Raw genomic sequence first — 26,098 nt, forward strand, 5'->3', positions numbered from 1 at the left:
CGTCTCAGTTTGCCTGAGGCTGGAGGCTCTCAGTACTAAAATGGGGAAGTCTTGGTCAAACCAGGACAAGTTGGCCTCCCTTTCCAACCCCAAGCAAGCAAAGGAGCCCTCTGGATTCTACAGAGACTTTTCCTCCTCTTTCATACCCCCATCTTTCTGTAAGTTCTGCAGACATCTTCCTCTAAGAATACTTCCCTTCCTGCCACTGCTTAAAGGTGTTGCTAGCATGACTCAACGAGCCTCAGATTTGAGGAAGCAGCCAGGTTGCTGAAAACGGATACGCTGAAAGCCAATATTCAGGAGAACCATTTCACCAAACTCACTCAGCTAACCAAACCTGTTTCTATCATAAGCAGAAGGCAAATGATGGCTGGTATTGGAATGAATGGCAAAGGCTCAACTGCCTACGGGAGAAGTTACAGAGCATTTGAATTTTTCCCTGCCCCTTGTTCTCTGCCCTTTCTTTCTTTTTTTTTTTTCCCCCACATTCATATTGTTTAATAATCTACTTTCACTTGATAATATGGTCATTGTTTTGTGTCAGTACATTAAGCCTAGGTTATAATTTTTTTTCCATTTATTTATTTTCAGCATAACAGTATCAGTATTTTTTCACCACACCCAGTGCTCCATGCAATCCGTGCCCTCTATAATACCCACCACCTGGTACCCCAACCTCCCACCCCCCGCCACTTCAAACCCCTCAGACTGTTTTTCAGAGTCCAGAGTCTCTCATGATTCAACTCCCCTTCCAATTTACCCCAACCCCCTTCTCCTCTCTAACTCCCCATGTACTCCATGCTTTTTGTTATGCTCCACAAATAAGTGAAACCATATGATAATTGACTCTCTCTGCTTGACTTATTTCACTCAGCATAATCTCTTCCAGTCCCGTCCATGTTGCTACAAAAGTTGGGTATTCGTCCTTTCTGATGGAGGCATAATACTCCATAGTGTACATGGACCACATCTTCCTTATCCATTCGTCCGTTGAAGGACATCTTGGTTCTTTCCACAGTTTTAGTTTTTTGACCGTGGCCATTGCTGCTATAAACATTGGGGTACAGATGGCCCTTCTTTTCACTACATCTGTATCTTTGGGGTAAATACCCAGGAGTGCAATGGCAGGGTCACAGGGACGTTCTATTTTTAATTTCTTGAGGAATCTCCACACTGTTCTCCAAAGAGGCTGCACCAACTTGCATTCCCACCAACAGTGTAAGAGGGTTCCCCTTTCTCCACATCCTCTCCAACACGTGTTTTTTCTTGTCTTGCTAACTTTGGCCATTCTAACTGGTGTAAAGTGATATCTCAATGTAGTTTTAATTTGAATCTCCCTGATGGCTAGTGATGATGAACATTTTTTCATGTGTCTGATAGCCATTTGTATGTCTTTATTGGAGAAGTGTCTGTCCATATCTTCTGCCCATTTTTTGATATGATTGTCTGTTTTGTGTGTGTTGAGTTTGAGGAGTTCATTATAGATCCTGGATATCAACCTTTTGTCTGTACCCCTTCTTCCTCTCTGACACCCTTTCCTTCCTTTTCACCTCAGCATGCCCCCACCTCTTCTGGCAGTCAGCATCTCTCCCCTCTGTACAATTCCAAGATGCAGCATGCCCCCTCCCCCTCCTTGATGCCTCATCAGAGGCGTCTGTTTTTCCAGCCTTAGCAACTTGTAATTGAATCTTCAGAAAGCTGGGGAAGGGGAAAAAAAAAAAAAAGCACTTTCCAGTCAATTTACATCCAACACCTTTGTAAGGCTCATGTGAAAACTATCTGGTGCAAAATGAATTGTTACCAAATTTATGAATAATTAATTTTAAGAAAAATCAGTAGATTTGGTCAATAGATCACTAGGCAAATGGAATTCCAATGGATTGGCTTCTCTGGGATTTGAACTAGAAAGCAGACTAGTAGACCCTCAGGTACCTGCTGTCTGAAACCAGTAATTTATATCTCAAGAGGCCTCAGGAAATGAGGAACTCACGCCTCAGAGAAGGGAAAGATTCCCCGCAGCCTTTCCTCACACCTTCTCCAACACTTTCTGCAATAACACCAGACGTTAGCTGTCTGGGTCATATTCACGCCTATCCCCATGCACGGCCGCCATCCATTGTTCCTGCTCTCCCCTCCTCTTCTTGCCAGTTTTGTTATTACTGTTCATTTTTTGGTATGAGTGGATGAAAAGGGTAGGGCACGTTATGTCTTTTTAAATATTTATTATTTTTAAGCCACTTTCACGTTGGATTCGTCCCCAAACCAATAGAGAACATGCAAAAAAATACCACAAAAAGCGCTTCTGTTGTTTTTACATTATTTCCAGATCAGCAAGAATCACTAAAAATCTCCTAAGAATCCCTGGTTGTTCTCTATGCCGTTCCTCACTGCACTCTGCGTAAGCCTAAAGTCAGGCCTTTCACTGGACTTCAGAGGCACATAACCTGAGTCTAGGTCAGGCTCTGAGGTCTACATACACCACAAAAGCTCAGTCTAGAGGGAGGACAGAATGCTTCTTTTAACTTTTAATTTCAAAAAAATTCATCTGCGAGCCACTTCCGAAAATCCAGAAGCCTCAGGCCACCCGAGGCTGCCCGTGTGCTGGCTTCCTTAAGTGCACAGAGAACATAGTCTTTTCATCAATAGTCTCTGTTCTTGTTGGAGCAGCACCTATTTTTCAAGCATATTTTAAAATTAAAAATTTTTTAAAAGATTCATAATTGCATAGGAGTTAACTTGTCCAATGCTTCAGAAAGCTGCCAAGAGATTATGTGGGCACTGGTCATTTTCCTTACACTAAGGTCAAAGAGCAGATTTTGCATATGTAAAACAATTGCAGTTTGTCTTTCCCAAGAGCCCATTAAAGCAACTTGAACTCCAATCTGGGTTTGCTGGTTTAGTCAAGTTTTATTTTATTTGGGTTGCAGTGTTGTGGCATAGCCCCAGTCGCGAGGCTGCATTCCAATTAATACCTCCAAAGAAGGTGCCAGCCCTTTTTGGCTCACAACCTGCTTCTATGATTTCAACTCAGCAGGGAATCTGGTTAAACTATGAGATGTGGCTGTACCGTAAACCAGGGAAGTTAAATTTGCAGAAGCGTACGTTTCTGTTCCTAAAAATGTACTAATTCCTACTGCAACTACACTAATGCGGGCTCTTACAGATTATCCCAATCTCGCTAACAGGCTTCCCTGCCTCAGCGATCCTGCACTAAACCCATCCTGGAAAGTTTAATATGTCCAGGATTCCTTTCTCTTTCTAACACCCATCTGTCATTTCAATACTGCATCATATATGCATTTAAGTCCTACATATGCTAAGGAGGCAGCAGTAAATGTAACATACAAAATCCACTTGCCTTCTGGAGCGTGTCCTCATGCTGAAGAGAAGGATGATTTACCACTGCATTTGGGACAAAATTCAGGCTCAATGTCCACTACAGAAGCAATTATGTGCTCAGTAAAATTGGTTTCTTCTTCTGACATAGAGCAACACTACATTTCCCAGACTCCCTCGTGGTTAGGCCTTATGAATAGGTTTTGACCAAGAGGCGGTAGATGGAAATAAAAAACATGCTGCTAGGCTTGACCTATAAAAATCTCTCATCTCAGTGCTCCGTGTTCTCCCTCTCTGTCTCTACTAGAGGAATAGAGGGGCGATCATACAAGATGGGAAGGGCCTGCTTCCACTTCCGTGTCACCATGTGGAAGTCTATCCACTAAACACTTGCAATGAACTATTATATGAGCAAGAAATAAATTTCACTGCGTTAAAATACTCAGATGCATTAGATCTTTATTACCACAGTTAGTCTACTTTGTCAAGATAAACCATAATCTTCTCTCCCATCTCCTTTCCTCACAATACCAACCTGGAGAGGGGGGTCCAGTGTATCTGCTTTATTATCCCTAGGCACATCTGCGGCCTGCCATGTTTATGTGTACCTCTTTCCCTCTCTCCCCGTCATTGACCGCTATAAACATCCTGCTTTGTTCCAGGTCTATTTTGAGCCTCGTCTCACCTATGAAGGCTTCTAGACCCCTTCCTTTCCCAGTGACCCACTCCATCTTCCTGTATCTTTTTCTTTCTCTTATGTATGCCTGTATTTTTGACACATACATGGGAGTTTAACCCTGCAGGATAATACTGGATTTGCCTCCAAAGCAGATTTTAGCGATAGCGGGGACCAGTCCTCTCAGCCTAATATACTTCAGGAGAGTTGACAGACTCGAGGGAACATCTCAGTAAAAATTTCTCTAATGAAAGGAAGAGTCACCACACAGGAAGAGCCCTAGAATCTCGATGAATTTCTCAAACCACTTTGAACTACAGGATCCTGATGAGACGGTAGAGTTTCAGGGCTGTCTGCCTCTGCTTACCTTGTATCTCCTTGGGTTTTATACATGTTAGGTACTACCTAAATGTTTCTTGGTGCCGATATATCAAAAAGCAAGTCTTAACATCATCTCATACGCTGGCAGGATTCCTAGGACACCCTCACCCCATGTTTTGTTAAACATTTGAAAATGTCTATATGGGTAAAATACCCAAGGATTAACGACTATATTCTCATGCGGTCAACAAGGAGAGGAATGCTAGGAACTTCCACAGTACTGGTGAGTTACGATTTCCATCATTTTTCCTTAGTTTTGTTCTGTAGAGGTGGTTGTTTTTTCTAACTGCAGATCCAAGTGCTTCTCTGATAGTAGCTGCTTTTAAAAGAAAGACATGAAACTTGTCCCAAGTCTATTGGCTGCCCCCTTACTTTTGTTTTAGCTGATTCAGTCAAGAACACAATCGGTTTGTGTCAAAGTTTACTCCAGAACCACAGTCTTACAGCATAATAAAAATCTATCTTCCTGAATATAGTAATGAGTGCAAGATGATAAAAACCACAGCCATGTGGCTTCTTCCCCCACCACTAAAGACCACTGAGAACTGAGGGCTGGAAACCTTACTGTAACATATGACATAGCACTCATCCCCTGACCAGGATGCAGTCTGGTTCCCCAACAGGAGGCGGGGAGCTGAAGAGTACATTTCTAACCATTTAGAAACAATCGGCTACACTCAGCCACATTCTAGAGGGATTTTTCCCTCCAGTGTTCAATTGTTTGAAGGGAATGGAATCCTCCATTGATTTTAGAAGAAGGTGAGAATAGGGGACAGAAAACTGAGCAGGGCTAGTGTAGGGGAGAAATATATCTTGAGTGAAAAGAGTCTGTATGTGCACCATAATTCTTATATTAACAGCCAGTGGTGCAAAGCTGACTTGAATAGAGTAACCACTCTGAACTGCAAATTGGTCAAAAAAGGTCACAAGAGAAAAAAGATGTTTTCAGCCATGCCTCTCTTCGATCTGCAAATTTTTATTTTGCTAAAGTTTCAGAGCATGACAGTTACTTCCAGGAGTAAAGGTCTTGGTACTTGGCCTCCCTTGATTTTGGCCAGTGCAAAATAGAAAATCAAAACAAAGATGGCCAGTGGGTGAGTTGTCTGATGGAGGGAGAAGGAGTAGAGTGGACAACGGGAGAGAGGACACCCCAAATTGTCGTGGGTGATGAGCCTACTTAGAGAGAAAGCTATTTATAGATATGCATACACACATGGACTTGTGTACACCCATGTACACACACACGATATTGACATATATATCTAATACCACGGTAGTATAATAATACACTGGTGTGTCTGTGAGAGTTACCCAGTAGACCAGGGTCTTCCAAATTTGGCATTAATAATGCTTTGATTCAGAGAAGTCTCTGTTTTAGGGGATCATCCTGTACATTGTAAAATATTTAACAGCATTCCTGGCCTCTATCCACTAGATGCCAGTAGCACACTTTGTCCCTTATTATAACAAATGGAAATGTCTCTAGATACTGCCTACTGTCCCTAGAGGACAAAATCACTCCCAGTTAAAGACCACTGTACTAAGCCAGTGTTTTCTCATGCCACAGCCTAGGAACCTGCATTTTCAATAATTTTCCCAGATGACTCAGATGCTACTTTCCAAGGCATTGCATTTTGCTAAATGCCTCACTGACATGAGCTTCCAGCAACTAGGTTTTGAGGCTTATTGTTCTCATTAGCTCCTCCAGCAGCTGACGCATGTCATGGCTCACCACATGTGCTCAAGACATGTATTCTGAATGATGGAGCACATTTCCCATTTGGGGGAGTTCTCTCTGAGACATGAGCCAGACCCTACTTCATCTTGCTGGTGGCTGGAGGCAACTATACTCCAGCCTGAGAGGGAAGACAGCAGCAGGAACGGAGGCAGGGATGGACCTGTGGTTGAGGTTGATGGAGTGGAATTCACCAAAGGGTCCGGGCTGGAACATCACAATCTGTGAGGGCTCTGGAAACTTTCTACTGTAAGAACATTATGCTACCCATAAGCTTATGTTTTCAAGTGATAAAATACAACACAACTTTGATTCTCCACAAATAGAGTCAAGAACATGACATTAAAGTTTGACCAAAATACCTACTCTGTCTGATAAAAATCTTGAGCCATCATCCCTGAGAAGTGCCCCGCTGGACTGACAAAAACAAAAACCTTTGTCCTTCATATCTCCTCAAAGAACAATGACACGATACTCTGTCTCGAGAATCAAGCCTAAAACAAATTCCTTTTATGTTTCCCATCAATTAATACCTCTAAGCCTGACTGTATTGTTGTTCATAGTATTGCTTTGGTTTCCTATTGCTCCCATAATAAATTACCACACAGACTCAGTGGCTTAGTATACACTTAGTATACACACTTAGTATCTTATAGTTCTGGAAGAGTCAGAAGTCAGTATGGGCTTCAATCGACATGTTAGCAGGGCTGGGTACTCTCTGGAGACTCGAGGGCAGAATCTGTTTCCTTCCTCTGTTCCAGCTCCCAGAAGCTGCCAGCCTTCCTTGGCTCTCAGCCTCCTTACTTCATCGTCAAAGGCATTAACATAGCATCTTCATAATCTCTCCCTGACTTCGACCCTCCTGCCTCCATTTATAAGGCTTCTTGTGAGAGGGCCTATCCAGATAATCCAGGATAATCTCACATCAAAATCCTTAATTTAACCACATTTGCAAAGTCCATTTTGCCATTTGAGGCCACAGTCACATTTTGGGAGGAGTAGAACATGGATATCTTGGGGGTCTGGGAATCCATTATTCTACTTTCAACAATGATTGTTAAAGAAATGACATTGAATTGCACCTGTGCAGTCCCAGACGTAATATTTGAGGCCTTAGGTGACCACGAAACACTACAATAACCCACTCTATCCGCCACTCCCTCATTGAGAAAGCTAGTTCCCGCCCCCCCCTTTTTTTAATCAGAAAGAAAGAGATCGCTAAAAATCTCTATTTAAATTCTAGTCATATGGTTGCTGAACCGAACAAGTCCATACCCACCTTTTGTTTTTCCTACGCTCTTCTCTAGTTATTTCATTGTAACTTTCAGAAGGTGATACCCAACCCAGACAATCTGAATTTCACATCTTATGCACTCTTTTGACAGCTTACAGAGCAAGGTCTTAGATGTTCATCAAGTGGGAAAGCTTCTGTCTTGGCCAAGAGACCTTTACAGCAGCAGCACGCTGGCCATGCTGGTGAGTACTGCTCCCCTAAACTCAAGCTCCCACCAAGCCGTTTGACTCTACTAGTCACCCTCTGGCCTGTGCTGGCAAGCCCTAGGAGGGACTTCAGTGTCCTCTGATAGCCAGACAGACCACTCCACAGAGCTTTACGCTGCCCCTCATCTTCAAAGACACTTACAGAAGAATGTCTGTCCTGGCATCGCCCCTGGGTTTGCCTGGCACAGCAGCAAGGCCTAAGCCCACTGGCAGCACATGGGAGCAGGTCCCAGTGGCTGCATTATGAGCAGGCCCAGCCTGGCTATAGAGACAAGTGCTGGGCTTTGAGCACACGAAGATGCAGAGCCAGAGGTCAGAATTTTGAAAAATAAATATCAGCTTCTTAAATAAACAGGTGATGTAAGTATGTTTACTATTGTCCCACTAATATCATTTTCAAAGGAGGTTTCTGTACTGTGTTTGCCTACGCCTCCAATTTCAGGGTAAAACTCATCTGTATTCGTCTTTGAGTCCTTGCTCATCACGCTGTCTGGTCACTCACCTGAACGACAGGTGGTTGTTTCTGTCTTTGCTTTTCTGTGTTTTTGCTTTGGAAAAGAAAATTTTGAAATTCTTCCTCCTCCCCAAGCCCCGCTTTGGCACGAAGACTGACACACCAAATTGCTGATAAGACCGGGATATAGTTTGAGGCAAATCCAACTGGTTCTGGGTTTTCACAAATATTTCACTGCATTCTTTGTCTATTTTAGAAACGGGAAGGTAAGACCACCCTATGGGAGCATGCACAGACGAGACCTCCAGACAAATGCCCTGGGAAACGGGGGGTGGGGGGAAAAGCCCCACGAGTCAGAGTAGATTCGCCAGGCCTGGCTTGTTTGGTGTCTCCCAGCAGGTGCTGAGGGATGGCTGGAAACCTAAGAGATCCACCCTGAGGAATGTGATACCCCTTTCCAGGGCTCACTGGGTGGAGAGGTAGGGGCTTACCAATAAGGCCCTGAGAATCTGGCCCAGCCGTGCCGGTAAGCATGGGTGCCCCCCACCCCCGCTTCAAACAATCAATAAACAAGCAAAGAAATCCACGAGAGAACTGCCTCCTACTATTTCAGATTCCCGGAGACCTCACAGACCACCCCGGTAGGACGCTTCTCAACTGCCACCCACCACCCCCCCAAAGCAAAAGAATGAAAATGAGCCCTTTTCCTTTTCTTGCCATTTTTTATCAAAGTTCAACCTTTCATCATCATGTAAGTAGTCAAAGCTGTTACAAGCCTACTGCTGACACATCAAACGCTTTATCTAGAGTCTGGCCCACTTCCAGGGAGATGAAAAGAACAATCATTCAGAACTCACACCTCCCATGAGTTATGAGCCATTCCTGAAAGGAAGGAAATAACACCATTGTGGAGGAGAAAGGACGTTTTTCATTTTCCTCAGGTTGTCTCCAGTGCAGCAAAGCTGGAGATGAGCTGAGGAAGAGGCCCCAGGAAGGCCTTTGAAGGAGGCAAGGCTCTACCAATACTGATTCCAAAAGACAGAAACCCAAGCATCACTGATGAACTATTTCTCCAAAACCTTTCAGTTGACTTAAGTTTGGCTACCAAAAACAACTGATGTACACTACCTGCTTTGTACATGGTTCCATTTTGTTTTCACGGGGTTTCATTTGTGTTTATCACTTGCCCCAAACTTGGCTGAGAGTTGAAAGAGGGCAGACACCATGTGAATATTTCCTGCTACCCCTACAGTGAGGCCACAGTACCATCAGAAGAGCTTGTTTTTCACTTAAACACCTACTTGCTGGTTGTCAGCCAAAGCTGAAAGTCAGTCACATATGTTTGTGTTCCTCTGAGGTTCCTGAGGCACAAAATTATCTATGGTCTTCAAATGAACTAGTCCTAAGTAAGATGTATCTGGATCCCCACAATGTATTGACAAAATTAAACTTTACAAGTCTTTGGGATCGTTCCTAAATCTGGTATGTTTGAACACACTACTGAAAAATAAGTTTTTCACTTCATTTTAACTTCTGAATGGCCATTGGCTAGTCACAGCATTTTGGCTTTTGTTTGCCCATTCATCAAACATTTGAACATCTATATGTTAGACACGGTGGTCTTTAAATGAGAAATTTCAAAATCTTCATTCAATATACATTACCTTTACACAGTTCTCTATTTTGTATCAAGTGACAATTTCCTAAAATTTTAACCAAATCTTAAATGTTGTAAGTAAAATATGAAGGAGTCCTATAAACACCTTGACCTCAATCAAGGGACCCTGTCCAGGGAGACTAGAGATTTCTGGCACCATTCTTTCAAACTAGTGGTGCCCCTGGGCATTGGTCTTGTCAATCAATTCAAAGTTTGTGTTCTGAGACAAACAGGCTGCAACCCAATCTTGGCAAGCTCTTGGGATGATCATAATCTAGGCCAAAGATGATCAAAGGAAAAGAAGTGTACAGGCTGTTGGAAACAGCTGTGGAAGGGGTTGGGGGAGGGTCCCAGTTTGAGCCAAAGCTAACATTCAGACATGTCTGGGCAAGTCCAGTGAAAGGCAGAGGTTCACCTGTTTAGCTTCTCCTGAGAAAAAAAATCCATCCTAAGGGAGGAAGAGACACAGCACAACACAACCAGCAGTTCCTGAGCCTAATTATGGAAGGAAGGCATTATGGACTTGGTATCTGTCACTCGAGTCACCCCAAGTCATGTCATGGATGCCCATTTTGTTCCTACAGGAGAAAGCCATGGAAAGTAAAGCCTAAAAGAACTGTGTCTTTGGAACCTCTGTGACATATTCAAGTACAGGCCCCTCTGATACGGGATTCCTATGATTGAGTAAACCACATAAAAGAGAAAGTGATATTGGTCCTTCCCACTTCCCCTCCACACTGCTTTATCACCAGAGGCTTCTGGGACATGAGCAGAAATGTGCTATCAAAGAGGGTGGAAGTAGTAGCCATGCTAGGCTGAAAAGCCAGGTGCCCATTAAATGGTGGTCGTGCCAAACAGAGGAAACAATGGCACAGACACAGCAGAAGATGGACTCCTACCAAGTCCAGGAAAATGATATTTCCTCTATCATGAACTCTGACCAGCTAGGAGGACTGGCCATCACTGTCCAACCCTGGACAGTATAAAACAGCCACCTAACAGATAAGGCATGGCTATATTATATTTTCTGACAAATGAATTCATACATTGGTCAGGTAGAAAAAAAAAGTGCCTGGCCTCTTACAGAAACAATGAGTTATATTAAATCAAGCTTCTCTTGGAATAATATCAGACCAGGTTCAGAGGCACTGTCTTGTGATCTTGGCCAGATCATGCAGTCAAGAGGCCAGAAGGGGGAAGATGCCTCAGTGAGGCAGCAGCTGGTTGGAAAGCTTGCCTGGTTATGTTCAGCTCTATAACTGTGACACTGTGACAACACGCTTAGCACCACAGACCTTCCCCCCCACCCCCAAGAATGATGGAGAACCAGGATGGGACAGGTCAAATCCTTAATCTTATTGAAAGGAATAGGAAAAAGTTCTATCTGAATAACACAATTAAGTACCTTATTTCAGAAATTGATACAGATAGAACTGAGTTCAGGACTGGGTCTTTTAGACCATAGCTAGGACAGATGTTCAAGTGCTTGTCAGAACTTTCCTAAATACTTCAATAGAAAGCAAGAATAGTCTCCTTGGAACTCTCCTAAGAAGCTAAAAGAGGGAGAGTGGAACACCACCTTTAATTAGAAATCAAATGAAAGCCAACCCATTTAAAATAGCAGTCAGGACTTCAGTGATGAGTGGACCAAAGACCAGTGTTGAAGGGAAAACTGCAGGGTGTGTGTGTGGGGGGGGATGTCTAGGACTCAGGGAGACAGGAGTTCAGAAATATCTATCATTTTATTATACCAGACCCACTGGAAGATGATGGCAATGTCCTGAATACAGACAGATTGAGTGAAAGCCTACATACTGAAGGCAGAATATCCAGCCCTTTTTTGACCAAGAAATCCAGGAAATGCCATTTTAAATTGATCAATGTTATTTATAAAAAGCCTCATCCACCAGGACTACAGTTTGGTTAACAAGTTCATAGAACTGATAGAAAAAAGTAGCTCAAACATTGCTAGTTCTGACTGGTTGAATATATTTGTGATCAAAACAATGTCTGTCATATTCAAAAGCATGTAGACTGTGGATATTGCCCTTGAAGTGAAGTATTCTTCTTTAATTTTAGACAGGATGTAAAATTTTGATTTATTCTAAGTAGCTATTTGATAAGGTCTGTTCAGGGACTCTGTGGATGAGATTCCAAAACCAAACGTGTCCATCTCCCTCCAAAAATTGCTAAGGTGGAAAATGTATTTACACTTATGTTACATATATATTTTATTAAAAACTCACTCTGTGAACATTCATGCACAAAAAGTATTTTGTGTTTTTGTTCTAGGAAAGTGTTTCCAGTTGTCTAGGACAGAGAGTATGATCTCTTGAGCTGTTTAACTGATCTGGCCTGAGATGGCCTTTAGGCTCGATTCTTGTTCCCTCTTTTGCAAACCCTCCCAAACAGACTCTAACTTTGCAATCACAAGCGGCACATTTCCCTAGGATCAGTGGTGTCTGGAAAAGGACTGCAGTCATGACAACAGTAATAAAACATACAATGGTGGGGAACTTGAGCAACCACAAGATTGGGCTTCAAAATCCATAGTTCTCAAAGGCTCTCAAGGGTTTGACTTTAAAAAGCACAGGAGTTCTCAAAACATGGAAATAAAAGGAGCAGTGTGAGCACCAAAACTGTTCATAGTAAAAATTTTAAATGATTCTATTCTCAAATATTCCCAATTCTAAAGGGTACATGGGAATGGAGGAAGAAACTCTCAGTTAGTTAGACATGAATCCCAACGTTGTGGGCAAAAGACTGCAAATCTTTGTAAAGAGGTCATTTCTTTCATCTAATATTTATACATAAGGTATATGCATTGAAATATGTTCAAAACTCCAAGTAGGTTCAATTAGAGTTACAGAAATAACAACATCCATTAATGTGGCAATACTAAACTCCAGATACTGGGTGATGAATCGAGAACCAAGGGAAAATGACTTTTTTAAATGCTTATGAAATTCTAGTCCATGAAGACATGAGAAGATCTGTGCCTTGAGCTCAGTACAAACCAGGAAAGTTTCCAGATCCTAAATCAAGAAGGAAAACTGGGAAACCACATGACTCAAAGGAACAAACCCCTGGCGTTAAGGGCTCCCTCCGACTCCAGTTTATTACTTTGCACCGAAGTTACTTAACTTCCCTAAATTTCAATTTCTTCATCTGTAAAGTAGGAAAACAACAGCACTCAGTGTCACAGAGTTCATGCAAAGAATAAGATGATGGAAGAAAAGCTTTTAGTTCAGGGCCTGGCGCATAGTAAGTGTTCATTAAATGTTCTCCCTAACAAATATTTAAAGTCAAATCTATTTTGAATCCCAGCCAGCTCCATAAATTAATAAATGAGTGACCCTGGGCAATTTATTTAATCTGAGTCTTGGTTCTTCTATTACCAAACAATGCTATTTTTCCCACGAAGCTACTGTGAAAATCTTAGGAGGGAATATGCTTCAAGTGCCCAGCCCAGCAGTTGAGCTACAAAAGTCCCTGACAAAAATGCACCCCCCCCCCACCTCCACCCTGCTCTCTCTAGGATCAGCCATTCAAAGTATGTTTCAGTGGCCAGGAACAGGGCTGTGAAAGGTACAGGGTTGTGGTGACTTTTCCCCTGAATTAGTTGGAGAACATTCATGTTTTCCTTGGCTCGAGGAACACATGGAGTAGTCTTTGGGGTATACAGTAGTATATACATTGCCCATGTATTTGCATAAAGTTTCAAAGCACTTTCTTGATATATGTAGTATGACAGCTGCTGTCACAATATATTTATGTAAGTTCTACACCGATTTTATAAAATAAACTTGCAAATGTTTGTTTTCCTAAGGAGGGGTATGTTTGGGGGTTGGTGGGGATAATCATTTCATCTCACTATAGAATGTAATACATGCTGGCACCCTTCCCTGCTCTAGGACCACAAATGGGCTGGTGTGGCCTATGAATAAGTGAGGCAACCCCACAGATCCAGGAAGTCAATACATAACCATCTTTTTAATGCTCGTTCTGTAAAAACCAGCACTGATAGGCACCATAGCCACAATCCATCTAAGGTCTAGTAGGAAGAATGAAATAGATGGCTGTGACTTTTAGCACCCAGAATCTATCAGGCAAATTATCACAGCCCCAGAAGGAATCAATCAGAGGTGAAAGACAATAATGATTCCTTAACAATGTATGCCAACGTTTACTTCAGTGTTCTTTCGGAGCACCAGAAGAATTGTCTGGATTGGCCAAATGTTTCCCTCAAAGATATCAAGGTAATTTATACTCAGTTATCTCCTACAGCATTTCCTAAACAAGTACTTTGTGGAATCCTGCTTTATAAGAAGTCACTAGGGTTTCTATTACATGACTCCTACAAAGAAATGAGTAAGGTTGCATAAAACAAAGTTAAATCGCTTTCTTTATTGCAAGACTTATCCTTTAATGCATATGGATATCCAACAGGGAGATTATAGGTATGGTGTTTCTCAAACTTATTGGACCATAGAACCCTTTTGTCATGGCACAGGAACATATTCTGGTACAATATAATTAGGAACACTTCAATTTACTACTGCACACCTGTCCTAAGTATCTACAATGATAAGATCTTTCCTCTTTGAGGCAAATTTCTCGGCAACAATTTTTGGTTAAATAAGTCCTTATATTGAGCAATCAATATTCCTTCACTGAGCAAAGAATTTTATTTCCCAAAGCCTTCCTACCCCATAAGTGCTACACTAAATGATATGCTCCTCAAATTCAATTTAAGATTATATTTTTACAGATTCCTAAAACCACTTTAACAATGATTAGTTTCTTTGAGGGATACTGTCAATACAAGTTATCTCAGGATTCCTGTTCATTTTTTTCAGGATTATCTTGATTTTTTTTTCAGAACTTTTTTACACATTTTACTATAGAAGAAAAGAATTCTTGACTTCAACATGGCCTTTTTCCAATTCCATAAACCAGGTCACCCTACCAATATGTGGCATTTCTGGAATATTTATAAATACCATAATATGAAAACTCTACCTCCCACATCCTCTGAAAATATAGCTGGTTACAAATTCCCCAGGCAGATGATGTGGGATCTGTGGTTTCCATGGCTTTAAAAGGGGTATTTGTAGGATATGCTAAGGAATATTTCAACCATGTCTTTCTTCAGGGTTCTTTTTTTTTCCTCCCCCTCAGCAAACTTGCCCCTCAATATCTGTCTCTGGGTGGCCCTAAAAAGTGACACATTGTAAACAAATAGAACCCTGATAGATTCCTCAGTAGGTGGTAATGGAAGAAACAAACATTCAGAGGAAAGGCTTGTTTATCCCTATAGCTCCCTTTGGGTGTGACCTCATGGGACCACAAGTGAGACTGTGACAGGTGAGGTCAAGGAGCTGTATAAACTAGGTAAAACAAGGCAGGAGCTTTACTGATCTGGCAAGGACAGCGGGCTGGGAGCAGTCAAGAAAGATCAGTGCCTCTCCCAGTGTTTTAAAGAGGCAGGGATCAAAATAGCATGAATTTCAATCTCTAGTCCCTTAATTTCCCGATACTGAAATTTTAAAAATATCAACAAAACATTATTTTTTTTTAATGTGAGAGGTTTGCGGGCACCTGGGTGGCTCAGTCCCTTAAGCATCCAACTCTTGATTTCAGCTCAGGTCATGATCCCTGGCCGGAGGATCATCTACTTGTGAGATCAAGCCCCAAGTAGGGCTCCACATGAACATGGAGCCTGCTTAAAGTTTTCTCTCTCCTTCTCCCGTTGCCCCTCCTACCCATGGCTCTCACATACATGTGCGTGCATGCTCGCTCTCAAAATAAATAAGTAGATAAATTAATTAATTAATATGAGAGGTTGGAAGTAGCTTCTCCATTATTTTCATTTTTACCCATGACCTTCAATTTTGTCTCAACATACATGTATAATTTTATATCCACAGTCAAGGGTTGTGTCCTCAGTGCCTACCATGATGTCTTTTTTTAATAAATAATTACAGCTTTTTTTGATAGACTGCAATACAATCTACCTTCCCCACCAAAGTCCTAGCAAGCAGTTTTCATGATCTTTCTATAATTAACATTTTATTGCTCATTTAATATTCCACTATGTTGAGGATATTCTTTATGAGGAACTCATAAACACTCCTCTAAATTCTAATTCTCTTTAGCTTAGGTCTCATACAGAATCACTCGGGCTAGTCACCATGGCCCTAGCTGGATGTCCATTTTTCTGTAAAAAGGAGTTAGCTAGATGTGAAAGAGAATGTAAATGGGTCCATAACTGCACACGGGTTCTTCTCTTACCCTTCAGGGAGATGGAGCCCATGGCTGGTGCTTCCTCCCGGGTAGACAATGTGAATATCTGGGAGCCTCTAGATTAGAGGCCAGCAATGGTATCTTTTGGGCATTTCTGGCCAGATACACACGAATCAAAGGACAAGGTAATGCTGAAAACTGGGAAATAGGAAAAACACGATTTGCTTTATAGTAAACTAGACATGGATTCCCAATCCAGGCTATATGTGGAAAGACTTACTTAAACAACAGTGGTTTTCAAAGTTTGGATCTCAGGATCTTCTTATAGTCTTAAAAATTACTAAACTTATCAAAGAGTTTTTGTTTACATGGGTTATGTCTATCTATCAATATTTACTGTATCAATATTTACTGTATCAATAAACTGACAAAATTTACAAACTTGTTCATTTTTAAGGGACAAAAATCCATTATATTAACAAAGACAACACATTTTTATGAAAATATCTATGCCATCCAGAGTAACACAAAACAAACCAAAAAAGTCAGTGAGAAAACTGACACTGTTTTATCTTTTTTTCAAATCTCTCTAAGCCCTGGCTTAAGAGAAGATAACTGAATTTTCCTACTTTTTTATTTTAATTTATTGCAATATGTGATTTTAGGTGCAGTATAAAGAAAACCCAGCCTTAAACAGATTTGTAGTTGAAAAACAGAGGCAGATTTTCAGAGCCATTGCATATCATTGTGGATATTCTTCTTTGATACTGTACCAAAATTCAACAATCTTAAAGGTTGGTTGTTATGTAAAATTCAAAACCATATCTTGTACTCTAAGTGGAAATTTTCCCCATGCATGATTTTTGTAATGCTATTTATTGGTCATTTGGAAAATAACAATTTAAGCAGATGTCTCTAATGTTGGTATATTTCATTATCAAATATCAAAAAGAAATTACATTTATTAATGTCATCTTTTATGTCTTCATAGAAGTCTTCAAGTATGAGAAATATGTCAGGCACACAGTGGTAAACACAAGTTTCCCAAAATTCTAATTTTCACATGAAAGTTCAAATTTTTATCACTGATGATCTATCACTAGACTGCCACTTATTTTCTTTAAAGTGACATACTCATTTTTTAAAAATTTTTGAGAAAAAGTCTGCCAAATGCCAAAGTCTGAATAATTTGCCTGTCAGTCATTCTTTCAAGTAAAAAGAAAGGTATTCCGTGAAAAAAATAAAGTCTGGCTCAGCTCACAACTCAAATAGACACATAAGTGTTTTTCTTTTAGAGATATCAACTATATTTCAATATTCAGCAGTATTTTTTTTGCACACTTCCAATGTTAAAATGATATGTATTCAAAGGTAAGAGTTATTAAAAATAAATAATTTTTTAATTTCATCAATGATAGTTTTAAGTAAAAATGGCTTTAAATTTTTTTTTAACTAAGAGTACATGATGGTTACCAATACAATGACCACTTTGCTGCCATTGCCTTGATCCACACTAAGGCTCTAACACTTTTACCCAGCATCAGTGTAAATATGAACATAGAAAAAAAGGCAAATGATGTCTTTGTATTATGATAAAAATAATTTTAAAACTCATGAACTCTCTGAAACAGTCTTAAGGATTCTAAGGGGTCCATGGATTACACTTTGAGAACCGCTGACTCAAATGCCTTGACTTTTACATTCTTGAGGTCTACCTCTATGAAGTAATTCTTATAACCATGATAAACAAACCAATGTATAGCAATGCACTTGGGTCACAGAAATGAACTCTATGGTCCCAGGGAAACACTGTACATCATCACTTAAGTCAGCAAGTTCACTTAGTGGACTGTAATACCATATGGGCTATGGAGTGAAAGAGGGATAATCAACACCACCCACAGAGCCAGCTATATACAGGCAATCAGAGTCTGAAAACACCAGTTTTGTTCCAGAAAAACTGTCAAGAATCCATATTAGTCATTTACACCCATATTTTCAGTTATTCAGTAGAAAAAGAGAAAGCCTTTTGTGTGGGTTAAAAAAAAAAAAAATAGAGTATAAACCCAGGAGGCAGGACTGAGAAAGAGCAGATGCTTGTGTCTCCAGAGTTCGTACTTTTTCTCTAAAAACACATCTGTCATCAACTTCAACCTAGAAGACCAACAAAGTACTTTTATAAATAAACACAGTGCCCATTTTCATTTTAGTGACTCTGAATTCTTGGTATTCGATCTGATGGCCATGAGACACCAGCTAAACCTCCTCCAATATGCTTCAGGTGGGGTGTGCTTTCAAGATGGTCATTGTCAGACCTGATGTGCTACAGTCAGCAACATGGCATTTTTAGCTCCTTGTTTAGAATCTCTCTCTAAAGAAATATAAATGAGAAGTTTCCATATTCCCCTCATTTTAAAACCCTAGAAATCCTTGCATTAAGTTGACTCACAAAGAAGAAATAATGCAATGGAGAACCTGTGATTCATAACAATGATGGCAGCTGGAATGTCTCATAGACTAATAGTCATCCTTTGAATCTACCTGGTCCTCTACCTTACCACTGTTCCAAAAGTGTCTACCTAGAGCCATGGCCCTGGCCCAGTTCCCAGTCCAATAAGGACAAAAGAAAGTATGGGGTCAATCAATCCCAAGCCTCTGCCTTCCCATCTGCCCAGAGGTACGTGATACTGGATCACGTTTCTTGCTAGGCTGGGCCAGGAGTAATATTCTAATGCTAAACTCAGTGTAGGTGATCTGGAATTGTTCCTGAAATTCCAAGACTTCTTGAGCCTTACCCCAACACTTCCTAGTCTCGGGCATCCCCTGCCCTACCAGACTCGCCGGAGCTGGACAAGCTAACTGATAAACCCTGTTTCAGGTTCCAAACAAAGGTAAACCCTAACAGGTAGGTCAGAAATTTATTAGCAGCTCTATCTCCAGAGCTTTTCCTTTTAGGCACGAGCAACTCATGAACACACCATTAGCTCTCCTACTACTTTCTAAATCTACTCTACTACTTTCATAGATAAACATGCCTATCACCTGAAAATAGTACTAGTCTCCCTTCTGCCCTCACCCAACATGGCTCATTCTTTATGGCTAAGCTTTTGTATGAGCCCCTTTTTAATCAATGAATACTTATTCTTCCTAGCATCCAGGACCTAGAATCAGTTCTCTCTGCCCCTGAACCCCAGGCAAAGAGGTATTTGCTTCCTTGTTAGAGGCAAAACTTCCTAAAGATGATCCAACCCTTGCCTCCTGGGTTCTCTCCACCTTAGGTCCCAGGCACTAACCTCCTATCTGAAGATGAGCTGTAAAGGTTTTACTCCTGCCCTTCTGCCTAGCTGTACCTCAAGTTTTTGAGCCTGTCCTCTGCCTCCTCCCTACAACTATCACATCTAAGAGCCACTGTACTCCCTAGACAAATACAAGAACATGTTCAGAACTCAAAGAAAGCGTTTTGTAATATCAATGCAAATGTTATAAATCACTTAACTAAAAGGCCAAGTTAAAGTTCATGCTTCTATTGGCAAACCATTTTAGGGGGTACATGTTCTTTATGTTTAGGGGGAGCAAACCATTTTCAGTCTTATTTATAAATGGCAATTACATAAATACAATTTGTGTACAGTCTACAGATCCATTTTAACATTCATTACAACAGAACCCTTGAGTCACTGCTTATAAATTGCTATGCATTTATATCCTCCACAGTTCTGGAAATCCTGCATTACCTAATCCAAGAGAAGAATCAGGAGTCAAACCCTTGGCTAGAGTTTTTCTAAATACCTTCTTTAACACCTTCATCAGAATTACTGGAATCATTTGTTAAAAATACGTATTGCATAAAAAGGAAGCCACCTTCTACCTACTCTATCAGAATCCGGGTGCAGAGCCTGGAATTTTAATGAACACATCCATGTTCAGGATTTGTATTATTAGTGGTATTAGTATATCACATAGGTGAATAAAGAGGGAAACATGCAAAAGGGCCAAAATAATTCTTACCAATTGCTCCAAGAAATCTGCAAGTAATATTTTAAATTGAGCAATCAAAAATGAGGACTTACAAATGTATTACTGAGTAATATGGAGCAAGATACCAGAAGGAACAGCTGAAAGCATTGGAATTGTTCACTTATGGGAAAAAAGGATACAGGTTTCCTGCAGGGTACTATTGGTTTTGTTATGAACCTTTAGCACCATTTGATTTTTCTTCCATACTAACTGAATTAAAATGAAAATGTATTACAAATAGAGAAAATAAAATACTCTATTATTCAGACTTTTAATTTATTCAGATTAAGTGTTTCCATTCTACTCCCATTAATCTGTGGTAGTAAAATGGCACTCCTTGGGAAAAAAAACCATAGCAATCAAGGATGTTGTTTTTTTCAATTCTGATTTACTTTGATAGAAGACAAAATATATCCCAACATATTATTTTTACTGTTAGCTTAACTGCCTACCTACTTCTTTAAATGATGAAAGAAATTTCACAGAAACTTCCCTTACCATTAAATTCCTATAAGTGGTCAAAAATGAATTCTAAACATCATGGGATGTTTAGAAAACATGGGAAAAGGACAGCTAGCTAAGAGAAGGAGATTTTAAAACTAACATCTTTCCCCACCACTGCAACAGTGATGCTCCTCTACCAGCAAAAGAACACAGAAAGTTGCATAACCCACAAATACCAGATTTGTTTCCTATACTGAGGAAGCTCCATTTTTTTCATCCCAGGTTCACCATACATCATCAGCGCCAATCAACCCTTACAACAAGGAGATGCTCTTGGAAGAGTCTGGATTCCCAACAACATCTGAGGACAAGCTGTTGGTGGCAAACTGTGATAACAGTGGGCACTGGTGTAAACAGGATAAGTGATTTGTGTATCACTAAGCCAATATTTCTGTGGTGTCACCAGGGAAAATGTGAAGGCTTCCATTCAACATGAAGAGGATTAACCGGATGCTTCCAAAGTGAAGCCACTTACTTGAGAGGACCTTTCTCATGTGAAGTGCAGCCCATGCTTCCTTCGGTTATACCTTTTCACTGTGGGGCCCTCAGTCTTAATTCATTTTACTGTTAGTTTCAAAGAGCATTCCAAGTTGGCTCGAAGCCCCTCAGATTACATATCAACCCTTGTGACAAGAATTTTATTACTGTTCACTTTTGACTTCCAAGGGGAAGCCCAGAAGGGTGATCAGTCACACTATCACCACAGAAAGCATGAGACAACTACTGTATCTGAGATAAAACTCTGGGCCATTACAGAGAAAAGGCGAGGGATGTTTGAGCATTTTACCAATATGATAGATCCTTTTTTGCCTCTCCTGTGTTTTGTTTTTTTTTTTTTTTTCTTGGCAAATGTTAAAGGGATTGGTCCACTCAGTCATAATCTTGTTAAGTGAAGCCAAATCTAAATTACCCTTGCAGGCCATTTCTTCTTGGGGCTGAGCAGTAGATCTCAGAAAGCTGGCTATAACAAGGCTCCATTATATGTCCTGTAGAACTTTAAAAAAAGATTTGTGTTAAACACAGAGTTGGAGTTTCCTGATTAAGAAAACTTTCATGGGGCGCCTAGGTGGCTCAGTCGTTAAGCATCTGGCTTCAGGGCTCGGGTCATGACCTCAGGGTCCTGGGATCGAGCCCTGCATTGGGCTTACTGCTCAGCGGAAGCCTGCTTCTCCCTCTCCCACCCTCCCTGCTTGTGTTCCCTCTCTGTGTCTCCCTCTGTCAAATAAATACATAAAATCTTAAAAAAAAAAAAAAAAAAACTTAGGGAATTTAAGAGTTATCTTCCCTAGATGCCATGAAAATGGAAAAAGAGGTTGCCTGAGTACCTCTCTTCATTGTGAATTCCCCCAAACCTGGGGAGAGGGGGTGGGAAGGGAAGGCAAAGCATGGGGTGTGGCCCCTAGATGTAGTCCCTCACACAGCACACTCAACAAAATGAGACAGGAACAGTGACACTTACTGAATGAGCATATTTTCAGTTAAAAGTCTGTAGTATATTCAAAATTAAAGCAGCTCCGTGAGTCCTGTAATTTAAAAAGAATCCCCAAAAGGTCTATCATTTGATAATAGGGCTCTGGGAGTTTCTACATAGGTTGGACAGCTTTCATTAATGCCAAGATGACTCTAGAAGCCATGACTGAGAAGCACCATGGAGCAGAATAATCATTAGATTTTTAAAGAGTCATTATACCCCCTATCACTCACTAGTATCCCATCACTGCCATCCTATCTCAAGAGCAGCAATATTCCACAAGAACGGCAAGGGACCTACCTCTTGTTCACTGCTACATCTCAAACTTGCACAGTCATTGGCACTCAATAAATATTCAGTGGGTGAATGAATGAATGAATGAATGCCCCAAACACAAAGGATAAGTATAGTTTAGACAAACTGGCATTTTCTTGGAATAACCATGTCCATAAGAATAAAATATTAACAGGGGAGCCAACAAACACCTTTTGCATTTCTACTGCGTCAATACAAGTCAGTGAGAAAAGAATGCTAATCCGGCACTTCAGCAAAGCATGAGAAAATGAATGCATGAGTCACAATTCTACAAGTTCTTTGAAAATTTGCTTTGCAGTCAGACTGCAGTTCCAGTGCTAGCTAGCTCAGTCACTTAATTCTTATGTGAGTATGGGTATAACTGCTTCATCTGAAAATGAAAATACTTACCTCCAACGGTTGTTGCAAAATTTAAGCAAAATGTCGCCTAAATATCAGGCACAGTCCTGACATATATAAAGCCCCATAAATACTACTTCTCCTTAGGGTCATGACTATATAGAATTGCTCACTTTGATTAGATTTGAATTCATTAAGTCAGATTGAAATCTTTTAACCGAGGGAATATCCAGAATTTAAAAAAAGAACATGCTATTACAAAGGCACACAAACCAATTAGTCTCACTTAATTAGATAAAAGAAACCTTCATTACAATTGATCATTCAGTGTTGCCAAAGAATTCAGAGATAATAAACATCAGTGGCTGGAACTCGTGTTAAGGAGCTAGTCATGCGAAAATACTTTTCCAACGGTTTCAAAAAATGTTTAAAATCCTCTCCCCATATTTCCATTAGCTTTGTCCAAATAAAGAGCCGTTTCTTCCACAAGCTTGTGATTCTACGACATCAAGGTTTGTGAAGCATATCTCACTACATCAAACATGAGTATTTATAAAGCAATTAACAAACTGGAAATGTAAAGGGCCAGTTAAACTAACCCTGTATTTATCTCAAGTCTCTCTCTCTACACACACACACACCCCTATAACATAAGCGTGTGTGTGTGTGTGTGTGTGTGTGTGTACTCTCCCCCTCCCCCCACCCAGCCCCAAAGAAATGTGCTCTTCAGAGAGGAGGGATAATTTGATTTTCTTGGTTGGGAAATGCACTTATAAAATGTAAAATCCCATTGGAAGATCCACGCTGACTGCAAAGTACACTGACAAGAGTTTTGTCCTCATTTTGCCCATTACTGACTGGCTCTCTCACCTGCTGAGACTCAGCAGACACCTTCCTAAGGAAGTAATTCTGGGCAATTCAGTTCAATCTTTCTGCCCCTCAAGTTCTCTCCAAGGACTTCTCATTTTATCTTCATGGTTTATTTTCTCCAAGTATGGTTCACAGACAACATGCATCAGGATAATGCAGAAGGTTTGGGTAAAACGCAGATTCCTGTGGAACACCCAGATCTTCAGAATCAGAATCCCTGAGGTAGGGCTCAAGAGCTTTCATTTTTAACAAGCACTGCATGGGATTCTTAAATAAACTAAAATTTGAGCACTGCCTATCTGCATATGCTTCCAAAGGTAATTGCCGTCTATTCCCACAGCCTCAACCGTCAGACAAGTTGGAGATCCTGGCTGACTTCTACACCTGGATATCCAGGAGACAAGAGAAACTGAACACACTTGCCACTGTTCCACCCTCAAATCCATTTTCTATCCCCCAGGGGGTAGTTTGATCAGGTTTTTCCTCCTTAAACCTCTCAGGCCTTGGGATCCCTGTTCCCAGGAGGAAAGTCTTTCCCTCTTGCTTCCACTGCCCACTGCACTCATCCTAAACCATTTCTAAGATGTTTTCATGGTTTCTCTGGTCCCTAAGCCTTTGCACACACTGTTCTTTCTGCTCTTCCCTTCCAAATTCTTCTTTCCTCTGGCACATTCACATTCATTTTCTAGATTTCAGCCTGCCTGCCGTGACTTCCGGAAAAACTTGAAGAACAGCTCCTTTTTCTCCATCCCTCCCCCCACTGGCGAAGGTCAGTTCCCCTCCTATGTAGACTCACTGGCACCTTCTACTAGTCTCTGAGCACCATTCACTCATGTGTAGAGCTGCCAACTACATCCCATTTTATGCCTCTTGCTGCACTGTTTTGTAATTGCTAGTTTATAGACTTCGATTTTCCACTACAGCTCCCCGAAGAAGGAGCTGCCTCTGTTCTATCCACTATGGTGCCCACATATGAGGCACAAGGCCCAGCACACAATGGAGTTCCAGGTGTATTTGTGAAATGGATCAATGACCAAATGAGTGATCCTTGCTACCTAAACTCCCCTGAATATGAGAAGAATGCCTTTGTCCCTGTGACATCGCTGCAAGGAGGAAACTAAACTCAGCAACATCAGGCAGCATTCCATGAAGGCTGCGTGAGCTCATCCTCCAAGGACTTTACTGAGGCTGAGAGTACAAATGACATAGATCACAGGGAAGAAAAAATGGGTCTTGGCTCCCAGAAGTAAAATCTGAAGGGGCTGCTGAGACAAGAGTCAACCTCGGGTAGCAGAGCCCTTGATCTTGGTCCCCTGACCAGAAAAAGGCTCCTGGTCTGCTAACATTCCTTCTAACACCAGCTGTCCATACAATGTGATTTATGAAAGGCTCAAAACTCAAGTCTCCATTGTATACAAGCTATTTGGAAGTTGGTGGGGGAGTGATGCTCTTTTTTAGTTTCTCGAAAGCTAAATTCTAGACCCCATGATGCCGTCCTGCAGGCAACTTCTTTCCAAAGCAGGACCCCATACCCCCAAAGACTGACTCTTCCATGGAGTAACTAAATTAGATGTCAACCAGACCATCCATCCATAGGGCTATTGCTCCTCAGTCTCTGGGAAACCTGCAGTTTTCTTTTCCCATTCCGACCACTGGTGAGGATTTTACAAGCAGATCAGGCGCTGGGGTCCTTCCTGTTGCTAACTTGTATTTTCACCCATCCAAACCCTTTCTGAGTCAAGGTAAGCAGCACACCATTTCCAAGGTGAGACAAGGAATACAAGGCATAAAGCCACATCGTTTTTGTCTTTTTTCTTTCTTGGTTTTGTTTGGCGATTTTCACCTCCTGGGAATCTGTCTTTCATCTTCCAGATTTACAGGGAAAATGTAAAACAACTTCCAAGGAAAAATTCCACTGCAACACGGGCTCTCTGCAGCATGAAACATCTCAGGAAGTATTTGCGATAAAGCCAAGGCAGACTTGCATCAAAAGGATCAGAAACTTGGAAGTATTTGACAAGTGCGAGCCACATTTAGGATTTTAAGTGAAATATGGAACCCGTCCTGGTGTCCAGTTTCATCTCTAAATTTTTGCGAGGTGTGCAGAATTTTGCCAGGGCCTTTCCAAGGTGATGGTAAGATTCAGAAAGACTTTCTAAATGAGGACCTGAAGGTCATAAAACTGAGCCCACCTTTAATACTAGATCTCTGCTTGCTCAGGCTAACTTTAAAAGGCTAGAACCATCTAAAACTTCTCAGTATGTGCTAAAGGTGAGATTTCCCTTTATCGTTTAGGGCAGTGGGGGTGGGGAGTGGCGGAAAACAGCAGATTTCCATTTGGTTGCTGAGAGAGGAAATGTTCTCTTATATTCTCAAGTCTCTCCTTTGAAGGCAACCTATTTTTCTGCAACCCATAATTTGAACCTTGAAACCAATATTTCTCTGTTTTCTCCTACAAACAAAGGTTGAAGAGCAAACTGGGTATGGTTACTAGTGACTTCGAATTTGATAAATGCAGCTCAGCCCCAGCTAGATCCCAGAACCCACAAGATAAGTAGTAGATTTCAAGCAGCTCCCTTCCCCACTACTCATTCATG

The 26,098-nt window shown here is 41.0% G+C and overlaps 1 protein-coding gene across 5 annotated transcripts in view; it reads right to left on the bottom strand.

The window, feature by feature from the left end:
• Nucleotides 1-26,098, bottom strand: part of BMPER (BMP binding endothelial regulator) — a 247,090-nt gene that overhangs the window by 112,464 nt on the left and 108,528 nt on the right. The gene's annotated exons all lie outside the window — the stretch shown is intronic.

This window comes from Mustela nivalis (genome assembly GCF_964662115.1).
Source record: "Mustela nivalis genome assembly, chromosome: 12".
Taxonomy (NCBI): Eukaryota; Metazoa; Chordata; class Mammalia; order Carnivora; family Mustelidae; genus Mustela; species Mustela nivalis.